The sequence below is a fragment of the Lissotriton vulgaris genome, chromosome 1_1 (assembly GCF_964263255.1).
Source record: "Lissotriton vulgaris chromosome 1_1, aLisVul1.2, whole genome shotgun sequence".
In the NCBI taxonomy this organism is placed as follows: domain Eukaryota; kingdom Metazoa; phylum Chordata; class Amphibia; order Caudata; family Salamandridae; genus Lissotriton; species Lissotriton vulgaris.
The window spans coordinates 813,342,510-813,354,579 of NC_141685.1; the positions used below are offsets into that span (position 1 = coordinate 813,342,510).

At 44.3% G+C, this 12,070-nt stretch overlaps 1 protein-coding gene across 1 annotated transcript in view; it reads right to left on the bottom strand.

The window, feature by feature from the left end:
* The window catches only part of UCK2 (uridine-cytidine kinase 2), a 119,437-nt gene that overhangs the window by 86,431 nt on the left and 20,936 nt on the right, over positions 1–12,070 (bottom strand). The gene's annotated exons all lie outside the window — the stretch shown is intronic.

The window sequence follows — 12,070 nt, forward strand, 5'->3', positions numbered from 1 at the left end:
TACTGCTAGAAAATGCCACAATTTGCATTTTTGGACGGAAATATAGATAATTTAATCTGTTCCACAACGTCACACAATTCTTGCAGCTATGAAAATCTTAAGATTCGGCAGAGTGGTTTGGGGCTCTCATGAAATCGATATTTCAGAGGCAACCTTGAAATATTTTCCATATTGCATAGTGGACGCCTATATTTGGTTTTAATACCACCAATTTCATACAAGACAAAAATGTTATCCTATATACACACACAGACGTATATTATATACAGGCACACATTCTTATCTAGAGGTAAGGCTGTCCCGGGTTCAACTGTAATGTAGATCGGTTTGCGTTAGGAATGCGAGGTCACCGGCTAAGCGTCCTATCCCAATTAGTCACCCCACTATTTTCTGCGGGACTTGTGCTCTACAAGGCATCCCTGCACAGGGAAGGAAAATACACAATACACCCTATGGAGGGAACAGAGGGTGGAATGGGGTTGAACACACGAACAGATCAAATTCAAGTATATGGACAACAGAACTGCATATCAGACTAAAGAAGGGAAGAGGCTTGGTTTAGATCACACTGGACTATTTCAGTTTCATTTTTTGAAGACCAACTTTGGCGATCACACTTGAATGCAAATCAGCCCAATACTAAAAAATAAACAAATAAAAATACTCTGGCCTCCTCATTAACTATAATCCAATAACACCAAACCTTCCTCAGAAATTAAAAAAATATATACAATTAAAATTAAAATAAAACACTTTTCAGCTACATGCCCCTGCAACCCAGTCCTATAATCACGAAACGTCCCTCACCCTGTATGTATGTAGCACTTTGTTGCTCGAAAGCTAGGGCACATTCTGCGGTGACAGTCACACAAATCCAAAAAACAAAATGCATCGCCTGTGTACAAAACATGCACTACACTACTCATTAAGGTGTGGACCAGTGACAGATCTTGCTGTGTCGAGCATGCCAGTTTGTAAAAAAAAAAAAAAAAAAAATCCAACGAGTACTGCAGCGACCACTTCTTGTAATGCACCCAACAGCCACTAGGCTCCGCTGTTATGAACCCTGTCTGGGACTGGACCCGAAGCGATTTTTGCATGCAGACTTTTTGTAAAAATGCTGTTCCGGGAGGTGGGCACATGCTGGGAGACAGTTCCATGCCCCCACAGCCCCAAGTACAAAATGTCATATTCAAGAATAAAACAGCCCCAATGCCATGTAAAACACCGGTGCAGTGGACTGGAGTTAGAGTTACAGTGCTGGCAACCCACCAATGGTGTGCGTGGTTCCAAACCCAGACATATTGAAGGCTGTGTCGCAGTAGCGCGACTTAGGTTTCATATAATAATACCACCTGTGGAAAGGCGTGGCAAAATACCGCGGGCATTCCCTGCACCTGCAGCCAGCCCTTCAGGGATCGTTGGCCTCGCGCCACTGTCGCGTCTCTTGCTGCACCTCGTCACGTGTGGCTGAGCACCAACTCCCCCCGTTCCTCGCACAATACACGTGATTTTAATTGGGCCACGTGGCACCTGGGCGACTCCTAACACGACCTCTCCAAAGGAACCGAGCGCAAAATCTTTCAACGGGCGCAAAATCACTGGGCGTGGAAATTAGGTCAGGGACAGTCTGACGCGGGAGGTAAGGCGGCACCAGAAAGGCTCGGTCGGCATCCTTTGGCAGTGCGTCCCGACGCCTCTGAGCAAAGAGGCGACAGGACCAGATGATAACCTCACAGCCTGCCGCGCCTCGTGACATCCAGGGGCAGCTTAGCTCGCGCACCTGTCGCTGGTCTGGGTGTGCACGAGGCAAGTCAACCTGGAGCACGCTGCACGCGCAGACAACAGCCTGTGCCTTCCAACACCGGAAGGTTGAGGGCAGGGTCAGGCTGGCCTATAGGCCAATCAGGTAGTGCCCTACAGACTGGCCTGACAGGTCAGGGTATATGCCATTTTTTGGTGATTGAGGGCTGCGTGTGGTGTGGTGGGTCGGTTTTACTGTTGATTTCCCCGATGTTACAACAAACATTGTTTGCAGCAAGCCCAAATCCAAAACTACCCCAGTTTGTAAACAAGGGTCACTTTTTTAGCCATCCAATTCAATAATGAAGACCACTTTGGTGCCGAGGCCTATTTTCTGTCCGACCCTGCCCAAGTGGCGTTACTAGAACCATATATGCACCTCCTAAAATGGTCCCAATCAAATCCATGTAATATTTTGTCAGGTATCTAGGACATGCACTTCCATATATTACACCATGAATGGTCTGTAACTCCGGAAATTAGGACCTATGAAAGAAAGACCCACACAACTGCACAAACTAAAAATGCCACAATATGTACATCAGTTTAAACAGTTTGCGGAAAGGAAGGCCATCTCCAATGTGAAAAACGGGCTCGCTCCTTTTCCTGGCACTGGAGGGATAATGGAAACCGTTAGAATGACCAGACGGAGGTAGCCATTGTCCTGCTAGCGCCAATGATGGTCACCAACAAGGCCACTTAAATTCTGCAGCAAGGGAGGAACATATTATGCAACATGATTAAACTAAACTATGTGCAGCGCCTCGGCAATTGTGCAATTCTGCAGCTGCCGAGTTTACACAAAATTATGGATTTGCGGCACAATACATCATATGCTGCATAATTTACCGAAATAAAATGTTTTTAGCTCAAACAGAATTCAAGTTCCAACAAGCACTGGCGTTGCCAATAGGTTTCGCATTTGGAAAGTTGGAGCTATTGGTTTTGTAAATGACATTTTATATTTATATATTGTTATTGACAATGCCAATAACGATATATAAATATAAAATGTCATTTACAAAACCAATAGCTCCAACTTTCCAAATGTGAAACCTATTGGCAACGCCAGTGCTTGTTCTTTTTGCTCCTCCTTTTGTCCCTGCTTGTCCTCGTGCAGGGTCTGAGAGAGCCCTAGGACACCCCCAGCAATAAAACCCTATGTCAAAACGTCCAGATTTCGGGAACTGGACTCCAGAGCACCAGAACGCTTGCGAAAGAATAAAGATAGAGGGTCTGCCCTTCAACCGAGTTCTAAAGTTTTCCAGCCCATGCAGGAGTAGCTCATTCAGTGCTTGGCATACAGGCAAGTAGTCCTGATTTTAGAAAGGGGCAAACTGTACTGCAATTCCCGGAATGCAAAGTAAAACCTTTGCATGGGAGAGCTTTCATTCACAGACATGGGAAAACAGATAGCTCTGCTCAAGAGCTGCGGAAGACTGGTGAGGCTAGGAGCAAGTAGCCTCTCCATTCACAAACAAGCCACCGTTGCTGAACTTGCCCACCCTAAAAGTAATTTAACCAGATGATTGGGGTGAATAAATGACCATGTCATCAGAACATCACTTTCCTATTCCTGGGCTTTGCTTTTTTTATATCATTGATATCAGGTATATTCGTCAATTTCCCCAATTAAAATGAGCCAAGGCTACACTGATAAGTTAAAACAAGCAAAGGCCGCTTATGCGAGAGCTAATCCCTATGTATTCATTGTTTTAGTCATTTTGCACTGCAGCATGTCTGAAGTAAAAAAAAAAAACATTTATGACACCAGCGCTGATTATCCTACCGCTTTTCTTTTACTTTCATTGACTACAATAACACTTAAAAAAAACAACTTTCATTGCATAAGAGCACAGGTGAAACACATTAAAGCGAACTTCAATTCGTAAGTCCTTTGTATGGTTGCAAAGCAATGATTGCAAAAATATTAACGAAAGGGTCAACTGACCGCTCGAGCAGATCTATCGATACAATCTGCACACAAATATAACCTGGAATCAAAGTAATGTGGATAAATTACCTATCCAGGCGTGCGAATTCGACTTTCATGTGCACGACCAGAACAAACAACACCGGCTCCCTTCTAAAAGACAGGACTGCACTGCTCTGCAGCCCGTTTCAAACACTGATTAAACCCACTTGTTCAGGTGCGTGGAGGCGGGGTTACCGCTCTCAGCGGTCGGGTCACTTGCTACAGAGGCAGGTTATTTTAGCTTCCTAGAAAGAACTGATGACCCACTGCACGGGGATAGAGATGTTTACTGCTTAATCAACACTTCAAAGAAAAGCACCGAAGTAAGAGGACAGCAGGCTGCATAGATATCAAAACCCTCATGTGCCTCCGTTCCCTTTAAATTGCATCCTGGTACCTGTAGTCCTCTATTGAAATAATTAGCAACTCAAGACTGAAACTAGCCGAATATGAGCTACTACCGACCGACACATGACTCTGAGCGCCTATCTGAGAAATTAGAAGTCAAAAGTATTGTCAGCAAAATGCATTAAAGGGAAGGAAAATAAGTTACTAAAGTAAACTGCATTTATTGGTTCGGTTTTGCCAAAACAACACGGAGTTCAGTGGGCGGGGAGGCCAAAGGAAAATGAAGTATCAGGTAAAGTTCCGAATCCCTCACACTAGCATCAGTGTTCCCTGCTCCTAGCGTTTATGGGAGAGAGAGGCAGACCGTGTTGCCGTACTTCCCTAATGAAAGCCAAGAAAAGTGTATCTGGCGTAACCAATGAGGGGGGTCGTTTTAGCCAGGCACAGTCCCTACAGAAGAAGGGCGTGGGCTGGGGTGAGACTCAAGCTCAGCAAAATTATTAAACACAAAAACCTGGAACTTTGCAAACTTCAAAGAGCACAAAAACAAGTCAGGTCCCGGGCCGTGCTGTCATTGGCTGACGTCACGGGGGTGTCCCGGGCCGGCAGCCAATCACAGCGCGGCCCGGGAATGACGTCACGGGGGTGTCCCGGGCCGGCAGCCAATCGCAGCGCGGCCCGGGACAAATGGGCGGGGCTTAAAAAAAGCACCAGGAACGCCCCCGAATCGCGTTTTCGAGAGAAAGCGCGATTGACAGCCTCTGTCTCCCAATGGCTAGTCTCCATTTATGGAGCTAACCAATTGGAAACAGAGGCTGTCCTAACCTCACTATTAATAACAACAGATTTCGATCTGGGAGGGGCTTCGCCCCTCGCCAGGTTACGAAACCTAAAAATTGCAGCAACCAGTTTGGTTGAATAGTGGAAGGCCGTATGCAGGAGGTTGACTCATCTTTCAGTTTCTTATTACTGCATTTGGATGTTACACTGTAACTTATGAGGTGAAACTTTCGTCCTGACCATTTTAACACGTGAAAAAAAAAATAAAGAAATGTCATCAAATCTGAAGCATTGGGTCACATGGTTTTACCACGTAATTTGGTCCTTCATGCTGCATAATTCCAGTGGCCTCGAATATAATGGCAACAAAGGCCAAATTATGTGGTGTTCTGCAGCACATTTTGTGGCATTATTACTTCATCATAGTCATTTTTACAAAGTTTACACTGTGAGGGGTAGAGGTTGTAACTCATTAGCATAATTTAAACATCGAAATGGAGTAAATCAGCAAAAGAAAGGTGACCAGTCACAATGCAATAAAGGCCTCACAGTGCAGCAACATGTGGCAGTGCTTTAGGAACTTTTCGTCCCTTGTGCTTAGGGTGACCAACTGGCATGGATGCAAATTCAGGACAGTAAGTGTAGAAATTCAGGACAAAGGGTCAAAATTCAGGACAAAAGGTCAAAATTCTGAACAAAAAACTTTGGGACAAAAGTTAAGTTTCACAGACACATCAGAGGAGGTTGTGCAATAGTATATAAGTAAATACACAACCACTTAAGTAGGAGTCAAAATGAGTTTATATTAGGTTGAGACAATCATGCACTTCAATGTTTTTCGATATGCGCACATCTTTGAGCAACTGTGCAGCTCTTTTTGTGGTATTTCATATGATGATCATCTATGCATATGGTTACTGCACTGGGTTGTTCAGTCTGATATTTGGTTTACAATTCTTGGTCCTGAGCAGGCATGTTTTGTGAGAGGAGTGGTTGGGAACATCTGCTCTGATAGACTGTTACAAACACCTCATATCCGAGTGCCATTATGAGATGTGAAGCGGCAGCCATAGGTGAACTAAAGGGAGGATTGTTGTGATGAACCCACTATAGGGAACGCATTATCGGTGTTTCAGCAAGTGGGACTTAAAATATGGAATCTGACTTTGGTTATGGGGGCTTCGCAGAGTTTTGCACTAGCTGAATAAAGTCACAACAGCGCTTTTCCCTGCGGCTTGCACTGTCGATACAGTATTACATAGTTTATTTTTGAAGCCTTGCCTATTGCTACAAACACACACTACATCTCAAGCACAGATCATGGCCCAATGAGGCTCTCCCTAAAACCTTACACTAGTAATTGTAAATGTTTACATGTTTTGTTTTAGGTGTAACATTCAGGTAACATTCCATCCATCCACTCATGAATCCACCCATTGACCCTCACTCATCACTCCCTTCACCCACCCATCCATCCATCCATCCTTTGTCATCCATCCACCCTTTCACTTATCTATCCACCCTTTTGTCCATCTACCCTCCCTTTCACTCTCTCTTCCATCTTTACATTCACCCTTTCACTCATACATCCATCCATCCACTGATCAATTCAATCCTTCCCTCATTTCACTCATCTATCCACCCTTTTAGCAATCCATCTACCCTTCCAACCATACATCCACCCATCTATTTACCCTCGTACACCCTCTCATCTATCCATTCACTAATCTAGCCAGCCATTCCTTCACTTACTCACTCACCGTTTAACATTAATTATGAGCCAAGCCTTTGTCTACTGAACTGCAGAAAGAGGAGGCCCATCAAGAACTTCACCCTTGCCGTAGTTCCTAAAGCAAGGAGTGGTGAGAGGTGGGGGGATATGGGATGGGGAAGTTACGGGGGGGGGGGGGCGGTTGAGGGGTTGACTATGCACCTGTACGTAGGCAATCTGAAAACTTGGAAGTCATGTATGATGCACAGTGCCAGGACGTGGGGTGACTGACAGGGGGGGGGTCACTCCAAGGGGTATGTCTGATTTTAATTAAGATACCATATATGTATGGGTTGCACACCTTTTGCTTCAGTAGTTCATCCCATTGTTTTATCCTTCAAAGTTTAATGTTGCGTGCTCACTAGTGACGTGCCCAGCCCAAACAGCACGTGTTCAACTAAACCACATCATAATGGGACTACAATTTTTGCCCCAAACCAATTGCACAGTCGATATTGCCTGCAATTTCTTTTGTGAATCTTTTTCTCTCATTTCACTCCTTTTTATTCCATTCATTATCCACTTTTGCACTTAGAACTGTTCAAATCAACATGCAAGGAAAAGCCATTTCCTGGGTTTCTCATGTTCAAGATGGGCCCTCCGAACCGCTCTTCAAGAACACGTACAAAAGCCAAATTCATCAAAAGCAGTTTATTGAAACCCAATGCATTTCAGGCCTCTGGGGCCCTTCGTCATGGGTAACTGAAAATAACAATTAAACATGCATTAATATTCCATCCGCCAATGTATATACAAAATCTCACGTAATAAGTTGCACCTCACTTCTCGGTTGCCAACACTCATAAAATTCAATAATATTATTTACATTATTCAAATGAATGGCCTCCTAATGCCACTGCCAAGCTCTGCCTCTTCACTTTGTTTTGTGTGACTCGGTCAGTAATTCCTATGCTAAAACCGCGTCGACTTCAACCCCCAAACTCAACCCCTCTTACTTGCCCATCAAGTGGTAATTATGTTGAGACAAGTGGGAGGGTACCAGATAGGAAGGGCGAAAGTTGTGTTTAAAGTTAGGTGGTTGAAAGGGAAAGGAAACTACTTTTGTGATTGAGGGAGGGGGACGGAAGAGTTAAGAAGAGGGAGGTTTTGATGTGCGGTGCAAGGAGGGAAGGGTTTGATGGAAGAGTAATGCACACATGATGGGGAAGTAAGAGGGGTTGAGTTTTGGGGTTGAAGTCGACGCAGTTATAGCAAAGGAATATTGACAGAGTGAAACAGTCGCACAAAACAACGTGAAGTGAAGAGACTGAGCTTGTCAGTGGGTGTTAGTTGCATAAAATAAAAAAGCAGCAACTATAGTTTAGTTGTATATAATATTGAAAATGCTAAAACTCTGAAAAGATGAGACTGCAAGAATAACATCTTTTAAATTCTTTCGCCGGCTACTTTTCATGAACTGGCACATAGATGGGAGAAATGTACAAAAAAAAAATGTATAAAAAGGCCCATGCTGCTGACAGAATGTCCTGCCCTAGACAGAGGCTGGAGGAGGCCACCAAATGCTTTAACAGCCCAGGCTGGCCCATTGTCATTCTATATATGCCAATCAGCCGGCAGACAGAATGTTAATGAGCAGGGTGGGGCTGCTCTTGTGCTCAGAGGAGTGGGAGGCGGACCCATCAGGGAGTTGAGGCTTCTCAATGTCCAAAATTAAAGACAAAAGGTGTCCGTAAAAGGGATCGTCCCGGCCAACGGACACTAGGTCCACAGACGGTTGATCACCCTACTTGTGCTTGAAGCGTTTTTTTTTTAAATCTGAAAATCATGCAAATGATGGACTATATGGCAAGTTTTGTAAAATCTATAAGTAGGAAGAAAACGTTAAAGCATCACATAAATTCAAGAGGCCCGATCACTGCCAATAAACTGCTTCTGGGCTTGGCCACCACAACAACTGGGAGCACATGCATTCCTCAAGGAGAGCATAGAGAGCGAAAGCAAGAATGAAGGCAAAGAAATTGGGGTTAGGGGGGCTGGAACAGGATAGAAGCCTTGGCATCAAAATAGGAGGTTCCTATTAGCGAATCAGATATCTAAACCAAAGAAGCATTTGCAATGCAATAGGTCTCGCATTTACGCAAGTTTAATCTATTGGCATTGTAAATGACAATGCCATTTATTTATGTTCTGAAATCAAAAACAAAAATAAAAGGCATTGTCATTTGCAATGTCAAAAGCTCAAACTCGCGCAAATGAGAGACCTATTGCATTGCAAATGCTTGTTTAGATAAAAGTGTCCGCCTTTCAACACAACAGAGCCAAGCCTCATGTGACGTGCCTGGCTTTAGTCCCGCCTGTGTCCCTCACGCAGAAGAAAACAGCAAGTTAATTAAATAACCAAGCGCGGCCGCAAAAGTGAAAGTAGCCCGCGCTGCAAAAAAAAAAAACAATTGTGTTGTTAGCTATGATAAAGCAGACCATGTAGCATGACCAGTAAAAGGTCCAGTCCTTATGGGTGGTAACAAATGGAGACAAAGCGGTACAAAGGAGGGACTAAAAAGCCTATTTACCAAACAGAAGCCAGCATTTAAGAAGGACAATGACACAAAGCCAATGACAAATATGGGCGGAGAGTGGACAAGGCTTCCACAGCATACCCTACTAGAGCATGCCTCGCTAGGCTCGTCCTGAAAAGTGACCCAAATTTGCAAACTGCAGATGTTTTTAAACTTGCAAAACACCTACATAGGTCTTTACTAGGAATTGGGGGAGGCAAGGGGAAAGCATGCATTTGTTCTTACTGCAGGCTAGGTTTGTGATAATATCAGGGAAACAAGCATTTGCAATGCAATAGGTCTTTCATTTAAGAGTTTGAGCTATTGGCATTGTAAATGTAAATGACAATGCTTATATTTATGCGTTTTTAAAAACAGAAAAAAGGCATTGTCATTTACAATGCAAATAGCTTAAACTCCTGCAAATGCGAGCTCTATTGCGATTTGAAAAAAATAGTACTTGCAGGCTGTAATTAAAGCCTACAGAGAAATAACACCCAACAAGGAGTGTCACCATGGGAGGTTGCAAAATGAAAAAAGGCGGTACTAAGGAGGGACTACTAAGACTATTGACCAATGAACAGCCACAGATTACACTGGACCATGACACAAGCCAATTAAAAATATGGGAGAGAGAGGGCGGAGCTGCACGTCCCTACCTGAATACAGTAGGTCGAGCAGCGCATGCGCTGCCCAGGCGCGACCTAATCATTCAGTAGAACTTGGCCCATCAGACCATAAAATAAGCCCACAAACAACCCCACCAAAAATGTAAAAACGCCCACACACTGAACTTTCATTCCAGTCCTTCTGGCACTGAGAGATTGCCCTACAGGTCTGTCGGACTCTGGTAGGGATCAAATCAGTAATAACAGCCGCCACTACAGTATCACACAAGCTTTCCATTTGGCAAAAGAAAAAAGCACTGGACAATGTAGTGTCTTTTCTTGAAGCTGGAATGCAGCCTTTTCCCAGCCGAGGATGGGAAGTCAACACTTTTGGGATAGCCAATGGTACACCCTCTTGCTTTGTCCCATCACAAGTAGGTTTGTATTTTCCCTCTATTCTCTCGGGCGGCCTCAGCCTGGGCAGAGCATATATGGGAGTGTATGCGTACACCATTCTGGAGGAAGAAGGGTGCAATATCAGCCACATTCGAGTGGCTCTGCTGCAGGTAAAGCAGACTTTCATGAACTATCAAAACACATCCCTTAAAGCCAGGTAAAAAGACAATGAGGTAATGCCAAAGTACATTAGCAAACCTTCCTACATTCGAAACCCCTACTAGACCGGAAATAGAACTGCATCACTGCTACTAGGTAGCTAGGCACGGGTTTTAGTGTTCAGGAAGAATGGCGCACAAGCAGTATTAACGTAATGTATGGGTAAATGGCTTAATGAAATGGTGCAGCAGTAAGGGGACACCCTCACAAAACCCTTAATCCGTTTAGAAAACTACACAATTCGTGATAAAAAGGAACCTGCGCACACATATGTGGTGATTGATTCAATGATCACAGTTCTTCTAGAAAACAAATAATACAGTCCAGGCGGTGGAGTCCTTGTACTTAATCTTGTCTGTTTTTAATCAAGCAGATGGTATAGTTTGTACAGACAGCCGACACGTGTTTCGTTGTAGAAAACAGTGTTCAACAACTCTTCAGGGCTCTATGGCTGGATTCTAAAACCTTGTTTGGGCCTTCCTCCGGTGATAATTCCAAGCCGGCGGGGTAACCAAAAGGACTTCAAGCGTAGAAAGTATTCAGGTAAGTATACCAGCTATATGGTGGCAGTTTAAATTTAAGGACGCCGAGTATTCCAAACGAGTAGGGTAATATGCAAGATCTGAAAATCCGACGTAAAATCACGATATTAATGTAGCAGGAAACAACCGGTAGAGTCCCGGTGTAGCACAGGTGCGTGCCCTCCTGAACGAACTGCCTCTTTCTGATAAGTGGCTTTCCCCTCGGCGTCCTCTTCACAGTCTCGTGTGCGTTTACAAATTCCAGTATTTTTCAATGAGTGGCTGGGTTGCCAAAAGTCCATATTGGAAAGGGGATAGCTACAAGTTGTGAATTTGCCTAGAGTCAGAATACAATCCGAAAAAGTCAAAGCAAATCCTTTCCACTCAGAAAAAAAAAAGATGCACCCTCTGAAGAAAAAACAAATATTGGCAAACCAAATAGGTCTGTTTTTTGTTAGGGGAAGTTTTTTGTAATAGTTGGGAGACTGGGAGCATTTTCCACAGCGGACCTAGAAAAATCCCACAACTTTATTTGGCAGAGGGGGGGGGGGGGGGGGGGGGAGAAGAAGAAAATTGGAAATCAACGTTATGATAGCAACGTGAAACTATCATTTCCAAAACAAAACTGATCTCCTTTGGAAAGCTGGTATATAACACCAGCTTTCCAAAGCAGATATATACCAAGTATATATCTATACACACACACACACACACACACACACACACACACACACACACACAACAGTGGAGGCCACCTGCTGCATAGGGCTTCGGCTGGGGTCGCATTGGCAGCAATTACTCGCTCGCCGCCATGCAGGGCCCACGCTTCCCAGGTTAAGCTATTATCTGCAGAGAGCAGCTTCAAAAGCACGTGGAGCAGGCCGGAACCTGATCCCAGGCAAACCCCTTTACCAGTGCACGCCACGTGTGTTAGGGGTCCTGGGGAGGAGGTCGGCGCAAATGCCTGCAACTTTGCAACAGGTGGTGTAAGATCCAGAGAGGACTTGGTGGCCAGAAAGTTGCCTACTAGGATTTTAACAAAGGAGTATGCACAAGGGAGTATTGCAAGATCTGGCATTAATGTTCGAAATGAGTCAGTAAACATCTCCTTAACTAATTCCTCACTCTCTATT